This window comes from Larus michahellis, chromosome 1 (genome assembly GCF_964199755.1).
Source record: "Larus michahellis chromosome 1, bLarMic1.1, whole genome shotgun sequence".
Lineage (NCBI taxonomy): Eukaryota > Metazoa > Chordata > Aves > Charadriiformes > Laridae > Larus > Larus michahellis.
In genome coordinates this window covers 39,220,310-39,232,660 of record NC_133896.1, presented here as the reverse complement: position 1 = coordinate 39,232,660, position 12,351 = coordinate 39,220,310, and positions in this window count along the sequence as shown.

Here is a 12,351-nt window from a genome sequence, read left to right as displayed (position 1 = left end):
CTGGGGCTGTGCTTTGACGGCGGCTTTTTCTTTTGTCGGCTGCGTCCCTCCTCTTCTTGTCCATCGTCCCTTTTATCCCCCTCTCGACTGTGTTTACGGCCACTCCACGGGGACCGACTGGTTGTGGTAAACAAAACATGTTGTGGCTTGTGGATGTGAAGCGTTGACGAGACAGAGCTGGAAGAGCAGGGCTTGCTGCTAGCAGCGAGCCTGAAAGAATATAAATGTTCCCTACAGATCCTCACTTCTACTAAAAATTTTAAAAAAATATTCATTTGCAGGCAGATGTTGAACATCTCCCTGACTTCCCCCTCAGAGACATCAGGCCGTTTTGGGGCGCAGCCCTGTCCATGTGGGGTGAGGCCGTGCAGGCCCTGCCGGTGGCAGCTCTCTGGACCCCGGCTTTGCAAGCTCCGGTTCTGAACCATCAGACCGTGTTTGAGGATAAACAGCTTTAAGACTTTTAATGGCAACCTTGTACGTAACATCAATGCTGCAGCATATGTTAATGATAGAAAACTTCACTACGTCAATTTATTTTGAGGTTAATAAAGGCAGAGACTCCTGCTTACAGTCCACATAATTCAGGGACACAATAATAGAAGTGTTGGTTGCCTGGCTAGTAGGTAATGACACCTTTCGATACAAGTTTGATTTGCAATGCTCATTTGTGCCTTTTAAGTTGTTTTTTTCACTGATATTTTAGAGAGGAAACTATGATAAAACTTTACATCCAACATGCTGTCATATCGTCCTATGTTCCTGCCATCTCCCATTCTATAATTTTGAGTACCCTGTAAGTATTTGGAAGTATGTTATTTTGATGGGTACTTATTAATTGCTACACTTCAACTAGAACTGGTTAGTTTTCAGTCTGACTCCCTTTTCTAATGATCAGGTTTTTTCTTTGACCATGGTGACATTTTAAAATTGTATTTGAATAGTGAAAAGATTTGTTAGAGAACATAAGCACTGCAGATAGCGTTTAAAGATACGCTAGAGCAGAGTGAGCATAATGCTAATTTTCCATGACAACTAACTTGTCCAAACAAGAAGTGGATAACTGCCTGGACTTGTCTGTTGGCCAAATATAGATTCTCAGCAACCATGGCACCTTGTAAAAATTCCAGCAGTGATCTAAACCTAGATATTTGTGTGATGATGGATTTTCAAGACGAGCTTGTTATCCCTCTAGAGCATAAAGCTCAAGGTTCTAGTGAGGGACAGCCAAGAAGCTGCCAGAATTTTGCAAAGCATGCTCACCTCCTGTTAGCACCAGAGTTTCAAGGCAAACAGAAATCTGGTTTAAGTGCAGTGTCCTGCCCCCAGCAAAGTCAGAGATCTGCTCATTTCCACCCAGCACCCCAGTTCCTGAGATCCTTAGCTAGCTATATCTTCATCATTAGGAGAAAATTAACTCTACACAAAAATGCAAGAGGATAGACCCGAACAGCTGTAACACTGAACAGCAGCATTATCGATGCTCAATCTTGTCCTGATGTGGAATGAAAACTATTTAGTTCCTGCATTTTACGGGACTGAAGCAAAACAAAAATAGAGTGTCTATATAGTTCTCCCCCAAATATATCGCATTATTGAGCCTTGTCTTAAGCACAGTATCATTTTGCTAAGGCTGTGTGGAAATTAAGGTGCTTTTAAAATTAGCAATAAATTTTCTCCAGTCCAAGACTTACCAAACTGGCAACTATGACTCTTTTTCCACTTCTTAACCAGTAAAAGTCTTGTGACCAACGACTTTGAGATTAAATTTGGATTCTTTAAATAATAACTTCCCTTACCGATTCATTAACTGCTAAGGATAAAAAAACCCAACAGTTTATGTCTAGAATTTTTATCAGTCTTCAAGGACAATCTTATCTCTTTTCTCAGACAGACTAATCTCAAGAAGTAAGGGGAGGCTGTGAGTAGGTAAAGCATTCTGTCTGTGCTTGCTTAGGGAGATATAGGGGGGATATTTTCTGACATGCAGTGCGGAACCATTTCTGCCCTGTTTGTCACCAGTTTGTCACTAATACAGCACATGCTAGGTCATCAACATGCGTAGTTATTTTCTTATGTTTGATAATTCTGGACAAGTATAATTAAAAAGTTTTACTTGAAGGGTGAGTAAGCTTGGATAGTTATGAGAGCTGATTTCCCCGCTATTTTAAGGCTGTAAAAAGAAAAGGAGACATCGCTATGGCAAGGCCCCACCTGTGTATTTTATTTAGAATGCTACAGAAAATATCTGGAGCATATGTAGCCCAACCACTTTAACTGGAGATACCCACTTTACATTGTGGTTAACTAACGTGGTATGAGGCTCTTTTTAATATAAATCCAGATTCTAACTGTAGACATTTCATTACTTAATGCTTGCAAGCTAAATTATTTTCTTAGCTGGATCTGGTCTACCTGTTAGGCACATGTGCCAGAAGGGGAATGGGTTGCTGTGCTGCAGGGGTGCCTTGCATTATGCTGATGTATCCTTTCCAAAGCCTTAGGCTTTGTCTCTGTTAGTGGGACACAAAGCTGCGATCAGTCATGTGCTGGAGATTGCCAGATGAAAGGACAGAGGAAAAAGGATGCTGAAATGCAGCTGGGGCGTGTGTGGCTGAGCGGGGCTTTCTGCCAGGCCTCTCTGCTGCAGCCCTGACCCTGTATGCCAGGCAATGGGTTAGCACACTTCTGTACAAATACAAGAAAAAGAATTTTGTTGTTTTCTTGGCGTTTCTGTTCTGTTGTGTAAGGAAAAGCACATTGATAAGAAGCCCTCATGCCAGTCATAGCACATTTGGTTCAGAGAACTTACACTTCGTAAGCTAAAACCTATCCCAATGGAGAGGTCTCTCAGTACCACCACCAGAAACTTCTTACTATAAATGACACCCGAATTCTACTAAATTAAAAGGGGAGGCAGCCTTCCTGGGGACAATTTTGAACACACAGTAATGACAAGCAGGAATCAAGGACGAGGCTTGTAGCAGCAGCTGGAGCCCAAAGACCACACGCGATGTTATTGCAGCTATTTAACAGGGAACACTAGGTCGTACTTTGCTGTTAAACTTGTGTTTTTCTGGTGCGCAAGAGCTGTGTCTTCGAGCTGCCCAGGGCTGCACTGCCCTTTCCCTCAATCCCAGCTGCTCTGCAGACTGGGTGGCACGGCAAGGCGTTCTGCAGCTTCACCTGCAGTACTTTATGGGTGCTTTGGGTACGAGATCAGCAGTATCTTACATATCCATACCTCCAGGTTCAACCTTGCTTATTTTGAAAAATGTAAAATTACTTCAGGTGGTCTCGCAAAGATGGTCTCAAACAAAATGTTTTTTCTAGCAGCTGTTTACCAGCTCTTACCTCCCTCCTGCAGGCACTCCATTCAGGTGTGCCCTACTCTTGTGAACGTTAAGTACGAGCTGCTTCAAAACCACCTGGAGCTGGAACAATCCCACATCAGAAGTTCTTCTGCTTTTGTTTAGTTGCTGTGTGCATTCCTTCACGCATCAGGGAGACATTGGTAGTCTGTCTGCTCAAATCTGGTTCCTATTTGGTAGCAGCTCCATCAGCCACAAGCAAAATTAAACAAAACAATAGTGTATGCCTTCTGAAGGGAGGCCAACTGGCAAAAATATAAACCAATTATCTTGAATGTCTGCTTAGAAGTGTGCAATATCTAACACGGAGTGAAAGGTTTGGGTGGGTTTTTTCCCCTCTAGTTTTCTGTTTAGTCCTTGCTTTTGGAGCTCATGGAGTGATTCTAAAGAACCGAAAGGGAAAAATCTCAGGAAAAGGCTCTTCTGACTCTCAATAGTTTTGGTTAGGGACATCACTGAGTGACGAAACATTTTTTTCTTCTATAGTTGTCAAGCAGGGGTGAAGTATGTGGCTAGATTGTGACTATTTCCTGCTTTACTAATCTGTAGCTGTGAAAATTAAATGATCCAGAGATATCTCCTTCTGTAGGAGTACTTGATTGCATGTAATTAGATCAGAGAAAGCCTCAGTTTCACAATGGTCATCTGCCTTCTTTTAGCAAACTAGGATGACCCCAGTTCAGTTTAGAACTGTTCTATTAATTCAGTGTTCATTTGTCATTCAAATGTACTATTCAGTCTAGCACAAAACACATTTCTGTTGAAGGGAGTGGCCCAGAAGGGTGCGTGGGGAGTGCACAGGCTAATAGGACTCACCTGAAAGACAGAGATGTCTTCCAGAACCTCCTGAGGAAACACTCTGAAATGTATTCAGGGACAAAGGAGATCTAGGAGAGGCTGAGAGCAAACACAGCAAGCAAGCCAAATCCAGTCTGTTTGTGATGCCATGTATGGACAGAACTACAGTCACTGATGAGGTCAGGCCTGAAAGTACTATTAAAGTCGGGCTGCAGTTTGGGTTAGAGGAGGGAAAGACAAAAAATTGGTTTTAACTGACTGTTACTTGAACTGTTTGTTACTAACAACAAAACACAGCAGGCTGTTGTTATATTACACAAGCAGCTTCTTAACTCAGACCCACTCTATGCATCTGACCATGTGTCTCCTGGATTTGTCCCGGCCTTCCTAACCCATTTGTCCACATCTCCCCTACATGCTCCCAGCTCCCATGCTTGCTTTCTAGCTGCTTGCTTTCTAGCTGCCTGCTATATGAGGAATAATATCCTTTATTTTAGACCACAAAGTTGCTATACCATCCTCCATTGCAGACATTCTTGTGTTCTGCTCCACAATTTAATAGTGGTTGATGCAGCCTTACTGACTGATTTTACTTTATGCAGAAAAAACTATCCATTCCTAAGAAAAGCCTCATGACTCTCCTTTGGCTAATACAATTGATTTTACTTGTGAATTACAAAGACACCTTTCTGCTCGTGTCAAATGACTCTCTACTTCTGAGAGCGTAGCTTTGCCAATACAGCTTTTAACATACAGCTTGCAGCGCGTACAGTTGAACAGCAATGACCGTAGCCAGCCAAGTAGCTTGGAGCATTTACTAGAGGCATTACTAGTGTCTGGGGAAGCCTCAATTTGAAACCTTGAAGGTTAATTTGAGTAGTTTCCCTCCAGGAGTCCCTTGCCATCACAAACAGGGCTATGTTATCAATCGTGGATGTGTATTCCAAAGCCCACTTTGGAAGTGGGTTTGCTGAGGAGTTTCCTTGAGTTTCTTTGAGATTAAATCTCCCCCAAAATCAGGCACTGATGCATATTCCTCCTGAAATAAACTGTTGTACCTTGCTAAGACATCCATCTGAAGAAAGACTTTGCTTTCCTGGCTACCCATTCTGCATTTTTCTTCATCTATCTGCCCTCTCTTGATTCATGTGGATCCTGATCAAATGTTACCTTGCCATCTAATTGCTGCCATGCAACTACTTGTTGCCAAGCAAGAAGAGAAGTTTTTTATAGCATCCAGTTGCCTGCCTGTGAATCAGTACTTTTTTAAACACAAACACGAAACAGCAGCATCTAAGTAAGGAACACATTCATGTGCCTGAAACAGAAAGTTTCTGTGGACTGAGGAAATAGTAGTAACATCAGCACAACGTATGGGAGGGAACTGGTGCAGTTTTACAAGGAGCGGAGCTATACCTGTGCTAGTTCTGTCATCTTTCAGTGACCACAGTGGACTTCTCTGATGTTTTGTCCATCTGGTGAAGCCCATAAAGTCTGACGTGCACAGAGAGCCTGGGGCATCCTGAATGACAGTCAGCAAATCAACCCAAACTCCACTTGAGACCCAAACCAAGCAGGGGACTGAATCCATGGGCTGCTAATATTGAGTTTGTGTGCACTGCATTGTTTTCTTTGTAAACAAGAAAACACAAACCACTGTCTAACTTTATGACCAGACAGTGGTTATTTAGTCCTCTTGCCCTTTCCACTTCAAAACGGTGGCTGTGTTTGGTCTGACTGAAAGACTCTCTCATGGGAAAGACACAGAAGAAAAAGGCAGATTTTTCCAGATCAGAGCCAGTGCATGTATGTACAAGAATGACAGGCTGGCAGAGTGGAAAATACATTCACCGATGAATCCCAGACAGCTACAGACAAACTTGTACCAAGTTTTCCTTTTACCTGGCTGGCAAAGTAGTCTGCGAGACAGTGCTTTACATCTCAAGCATCTTGAGCTTTACACAGAAAGCTGGCTATACTGGAGGAGCAGTTTTCTTGAAGCATATGGTTTTGTGATCTTTTAAGTTTGCATACCATAATGAATATGCAGTAAAGTAATACGCAGTAAAGTTGGTTGTTGTTTTTTTATTTTAACTATTTGTTATGTTTCTGGTGATATATTAGTGTTCTGATTTAAAAAAGATCCAAAGAGAAGGATTTTTACACGACATACACAGAAGTTCTTCTTGAACTGCCCTAACATCCAGACAGCCTAGTTGTGATGGAATTGTAGTGAGCCACACCTTATACTTTAATCTTGAGTGATCTTTTCACAGATGTCGTCTTCTAGCAATAGTTGGAATTGTAGGGTATAGATTTCTGAAATCTCTCAGAACTTTCATCCTTCATATTTATGAATGACTGATTGTGTGTCTGATTTCCTCCAGTCCACACGTATAGCTCTTCTGTACTTGCATCTCCTCAAAGAACATAACTAGTCATCTTGCTCTCCATTGGCAATAACCTGTTGGGATTGTCCAAGTACCTTATCAATATGACATAGTCCTATTAATGAATGTTAAGGATGTGATAAATACTGTTTATTCACTGATGTTGTTAATGGCTCTGTTTGACCTGTTCTTTCCATTGATCCTCAAGGTTTGTCCCTTGCTATCACAAAGGCTACCTAAAACATGGAAAGCAGCTATTTAGCCTCAGCATTTAGGCTCCAGCTGTCCATCAATTGTATCAATTTCCCATTCTTCACCTACTCACAGTACATCTCACAGCCCATTTTTCCCATTCAAATGTCTGGTAAGAAAGGGCTGGGAAAGTAAGGACTAAACTCAGTTTCCCAGAATTAATGGACTATTGATGGACTAATGGGAGACCAATGTGGGAAATATTTCTGTGCTGAAATAGGATAGGCAAATGTCGCTCAAGATCTCAGAGATCTAAAGATGTTTGCCAAAATTATTTGTCCTTCAATGGCAATCTACCATAGAGAACCCCCTTCTTCCATGGAGGATGGTAATGCCAGGTGCAAGGGGTTAAGCATGGGCACCCAGACTCTTCCAAAGGCCCGGCCAACTTTGGAGAACTGAGCTGGCTAAGAAGATAGCCGGGTGTTCCTGAGGGGAGTTCTGTGACCCACTGAGATGCAGTGGGCAGTTCTGCTGCAACAGCATTGATGATAAATCTGCTTGTGCCAAGCTGGGTGCCCAGGCCCTGGAACACGACAGTCATAGAAATCAAGGGAAAAGCTCTCATACATATTTTCCACTCTCGCAACTGCAGTAAGAAACATGAAGAAAGCATTTTTGCGTTCCGGAGTTCGGGTGCCAGATGCTGGTTGAGATGCCCAGCACTGTCTTGAGCTTCTTTTTTACATTCACCTCTGACTTGCTCCTCTCTGACCCTTATCGGTTTTTTTCTCGCAGTATTTGCATATTCTTTGTCTCCTTCTCCCCTCCATGCCATTGCTGCTTTTCAGATTTTGTTACTATTTCCACATTATATTTAATATATTTACTCTCTAGACATACAAATACCAGTTTCATACAAAGATCTTGCAAACTATTCTGCAAATACTCTTATGTGTCCTAATTTTTGGTGATTACATGTGAAAATGTAGAATTGGATCAATAAAGAAGCATATTGCAAGAGGGTTGAATCCTTTTTTTTAAAGTGTTTTAATATCCAATGGATATTCACCCCGCCTTTCTTCTTTTATTGTAGAATTTCATTTTTTCATAGCTGCCACCTGAAAGCCACCTGGAACTGGTTTCCAGTACATGGCGTATTTTAGCCTGAGGAGGACCCTGATGGGTACAGCTGCACTAGAGAAATTCGCACAAGGCAGGTAGTTCTTGTACGTGACTTGTTTTTGTTACCAGAATAATTTACTTTTTTTTTTTTTTACTAAATATGAAACAGGAAAAGCAAGGGGAATTCCCCACCCCAGCTGCCCTACAAATTGAAACCTCTTTCTAAGTACCAGCGGGCAATGCAGATCAGGATAACATCCACAGACTTTTTCAGGAAGGCAAGGCTTGGAGAGAGAGAGAGAGAAAGAAAGTATTACTCCAAATGTTATATGAATATTTGAAGGACGTGTGTGCTGTTAAGCTTGTTTTTCTGCCACCTCTCCTGGCTCCATTAGCTGGTTTGATAGACGCTGCCTCCGTTTACAAGCCTTCAGCCTTACACCATACTGGCTTTGGAAGGAGGTTTGTCAGGGAAGGTTTGTTGGTGGTTGTGCCATCTGGTGGAGAAAAGGGGTTTTTGCATCTACAGCACACAGAGATTCTTGGAAATAAGCGGAGAAAACATGCACAAACCCATTGACGCTGCTGGAAAAGCAGGACAAAGGCCAAACTCTGAGTGCAGATGAAGAAGCCACGCAAACTATTGTTCTGTGCTTTGTTTGGTTCCATTGAAGTATTAATATCTCAGTTATCTCTTGCCTCCAGAGAAAGCAAGTGCATGGACTTTTTGGAATTCCTTCATTCAGCTGGTTTCACAGGGTCCATCTTACCATCTTAGTTTAGATCACCCCTGTCCTTTAAAAAAATTCTTTTTAGCTTTTGTAGCTTTGATTCTGTGCATTTTTGTTAGCAGTTTCTTCTGCCTTTCTTTGTGTACCTTGGGAGTTATGCAGGCATAACTGGGCTGTGACTTCTCACCCACCTTACTTATCTTCACACCGAGTTGTTCAGACATGAGCCAAGGCCAGAGGGGACACAGCATGGTAAACACTTTGAGAGAAATACATCACAGTGGTGTTACAAGGGAAAAATCCCAAAGCCACCGTTGTGGGTCTGTAAGAAATTGCTGCATCCTGACTTGTCTGTCAGGAGACAAGCTGCAGTTTTCCCATGTAAGTAAAACAAGCCTCACACAGAAGTATCCAGAAATGCACTGCAGTGAGATATTTGAGAGCACAGGGCTTCTGGCTTTCCATGCCAAAATACAGAGTTTCAAGAAGATTCATGAGAATGTTTTCCCCAATATCTATTGAAGAAATTCTGGTAGAATACAGATCATCTCTTTTGGCATATAATTGCCTATCCTGATCTTTAACTCATTCAATGCAGGAGATGCCACAATATCGAATTTCCTTTCTTCCTGGATGGGATGAAGGTAAAGCAGCAGAGAATCATTGACTTGGGCCTGTCTTACCCTCTTCCTGATCCCTAATCAGTCACATTATCTACTATACCCCCTCTGCTTAAAGAAACCTATCAGTGCTGAGGCTTACTGAGCTGCACAGCCACGCTAAAATGGTTGTGTTTAATGGTGAGATAGTGAATATTGGTAGGCATGCTTCTTCACAGATACGTCTTCCCATCCACCTCTTCCATCCTTTTGCTACCACTTCTCTTCTATTGGCACAAATATTTGTGCAGCTATGGCATAAATTGGCTAAAGTGATCTGGCACACCTGAGAAATAATGCTTTTTTTTCTTTTTTTTTTTTCCTGCAGGTTATTTTTCAGCCAGATCAGTTCCCTGCGTAGCTACACAGCTATGGTAGGAGACAGGTAGGCAGGGGAAAAGGCAGGATCTGCTTCGGCTAGCTTAGGCAGCAGCACTACTGAAGCTGAAGTTTACAGAAAGCTTGGCTGATTCCAGAGCATGCCACTGCAAAAGAGAGGTGTCCCCTCCTCCTCACTGCTGGCTGCAAGCTCTGATAGTGAGACCTTTTTTGGAAGCAGTGTGGTGTTGGATTGATTTGGCCACCTTGTGTGGTTCGGTGATGCAGCTGAGCCCATCCACTCTCTCACTGAAACAATGTCCTGAGCCCATCTAATGCCTTACTGAAACAATGGCCTTGCCAGGAGCTGTGCATTCCCAGCCAAGTATTTCTTTGAGCTGGCTTTGGCTCATTTGAGGACAGATCTAGCTGAATCAACAGCAGGATATTTACATTTATTTGCTGCTAGTATGTCAGCTTGTTTTATCATGCAGTCAGTTGAGCACATGAGACATCACAAGGAAAGCAGCAGGAACACACAGCTGGAAGCAGAGAACTGGAGATGGAAATGTGGACATAACCCCTTCTGAAGGCAGGGAGTCATTTAGTAGTCTTTCCCTTATCATCTAACAACACCTTGAATGTCCTGCCATTACCTTCGGTATCAGTCACCTGGGCTGATAAGCCCCTGCAGTATCTCCTGTGATAGAACTGGGTCCAAATTCCCAGAAGTTTCCCTCGGGTGTTACTTAGGGAGATGTGAAGAGTATATGTTAACCACTGCTAATGACTTTAGCTAGCACTAGCCAGCTTTTCCTGTGTTACAAGGGAGCTGAAAGCTTTCCTTGCAAGATGAGTTGGGTTGATTGTGCCAATGAAGACACTTCTGATGGGAATTTGCAGGCTGTTCTGTTTTATAGCTCATTTGCTCTGTACTTCTAGCTGAACCCGTTCTCCTCTCTGAAAGGTTCTTTGTAAAGGTACATCTTGACATCTGTAGAGAGCATATTTCAGTTGCGTATTTTGCATTCCACTTGTGCAGATATTAAGGGAATTTCCTTTGTGATAGCAAATACCCACATTTTACTGTGGCAACTCTTTTTCTTTTTGATAAAAGACTGAAAAGTGAGACCCTCTTTCATCTTGTGGCTAATCTTTCCATCACTTTCAAAGCTTTTTCCCCATACAGTTCCCAAATTACAATTTGGATATTTCTTTGCTTACTACCAGGCATGATTTGCTGTTGTTATTACAGCTTTGATCAAGCAGCTCTAGCAAATAAAGTTAGTCCAGCTCAAGACATCACTTCCCTCTGCTGTTGACTGTACTTTCTTAGGAAAAGTTAGTGCTGTTGCAACACCATAAGTCAGAGGGATCCCTGCCCGCATCTGGGCGGTTCAGTTCACAGTCTGGCATGTTAAACTGTTATTCCGATGATCCCATTCAAGGAAGACCATAGCGTGGGCACACATTCCTCTTTGCTGACACAGATGGGAAAGGAAAATCATCTCTGGCAGAGAAGCCGCGAGTAGCTGGGAAGCAGTACTGTCTCACAGCTCTGTCAGCGTGTGCGCACAGAGTAAGAGTCCTTTTGGTCCCTGCAGCCATACAATTATTTTATGCAAGACCAAAAAGATGACTGCAGTAAAAGTAAGGAAATGTTATGGGTTTATCTACACTTTGTATATGCATATCAGCTCTCCATTTTCACTAGGTTTTGGTTCCATTTTTCAATGCAAGCAATGCTTCTTTAGAGCCAAGTGTCTCTGGCTTCTTCTGCTACAACCCAATCCTGTCAAACTACTTTTGCAGAAAAGTCTTTCCAAAAGTTTGTTTCTTTTCAGTTATTCCTAGGCCCAAAATGTTAAATCCTGTTAGTCAATGAGGATGTCACATCCTAAAATAATTTCTTTAGATATCCTTGCATGCATTGATTTACATTGATTTTTAAAAGGAAAATCCAGAGATCAGGGGACTGCTCATCTTTTTACACTCAATGAAAACACTGAGAATACTTAACTATAAGATATTTAAATCCTGGCTTGCTTAGGGACCAGTGATTAGAAAATTAACCAGCCTTTAAAAATAATAACCAAATGATTTCTGATTTGTGTGACACCCTGTGAATTATTATAGGCTCTCAAATGAGAAAAGCTGTCTCCACAGAAGCAGAAACAGCTGATGTAGCACAGACTGGTTCAGCTAAATAGACCACACTGAAAAACAGGGCCAACAAACCTTCCAAAGATCTTCCCTATATACAGGGGACAAGGAGAATAGAGTTGCCAGTCCACGGGAGGCTGCAGAAGCAGGACATGAGCCACTAAGGCGCAGAGCAAGACAGTCTCCCAAAGGCTTCAAGACCACTTACAGGCACACAAATATGTTGTGGAGTGCTTGAGAAACTCTTTGAGGGCTTCTGGCTGAGAGGTTGGTAGCTGTACATGAAAACAGGGCTTTCTCGCCATTTTATTTGTGTGTGAAACCTTCCCCTTTGAAACCTGCCTTCTGAGGCAGGGCATGAGGACTTTACTGGAACAGGTTGCTCAGAGAAGCTGTGGATGCCCCACGCCTGGAAGTGTTCAAGGCCAGGCTGGATGGGGCTTTGAGCAGCCTGGTCTAGTGGGAGGTGTCCCTGCCCATGGCAGGGGGGTTGGAACTAGATGATCTTTAAGGTCCCTTCCAACCCCAACCATTCTATGATGCTATGATTACACCCGGACTACGGAAAGAGGTGCCGCCCACCCTGCCCCGCTCCCCTCAGTCC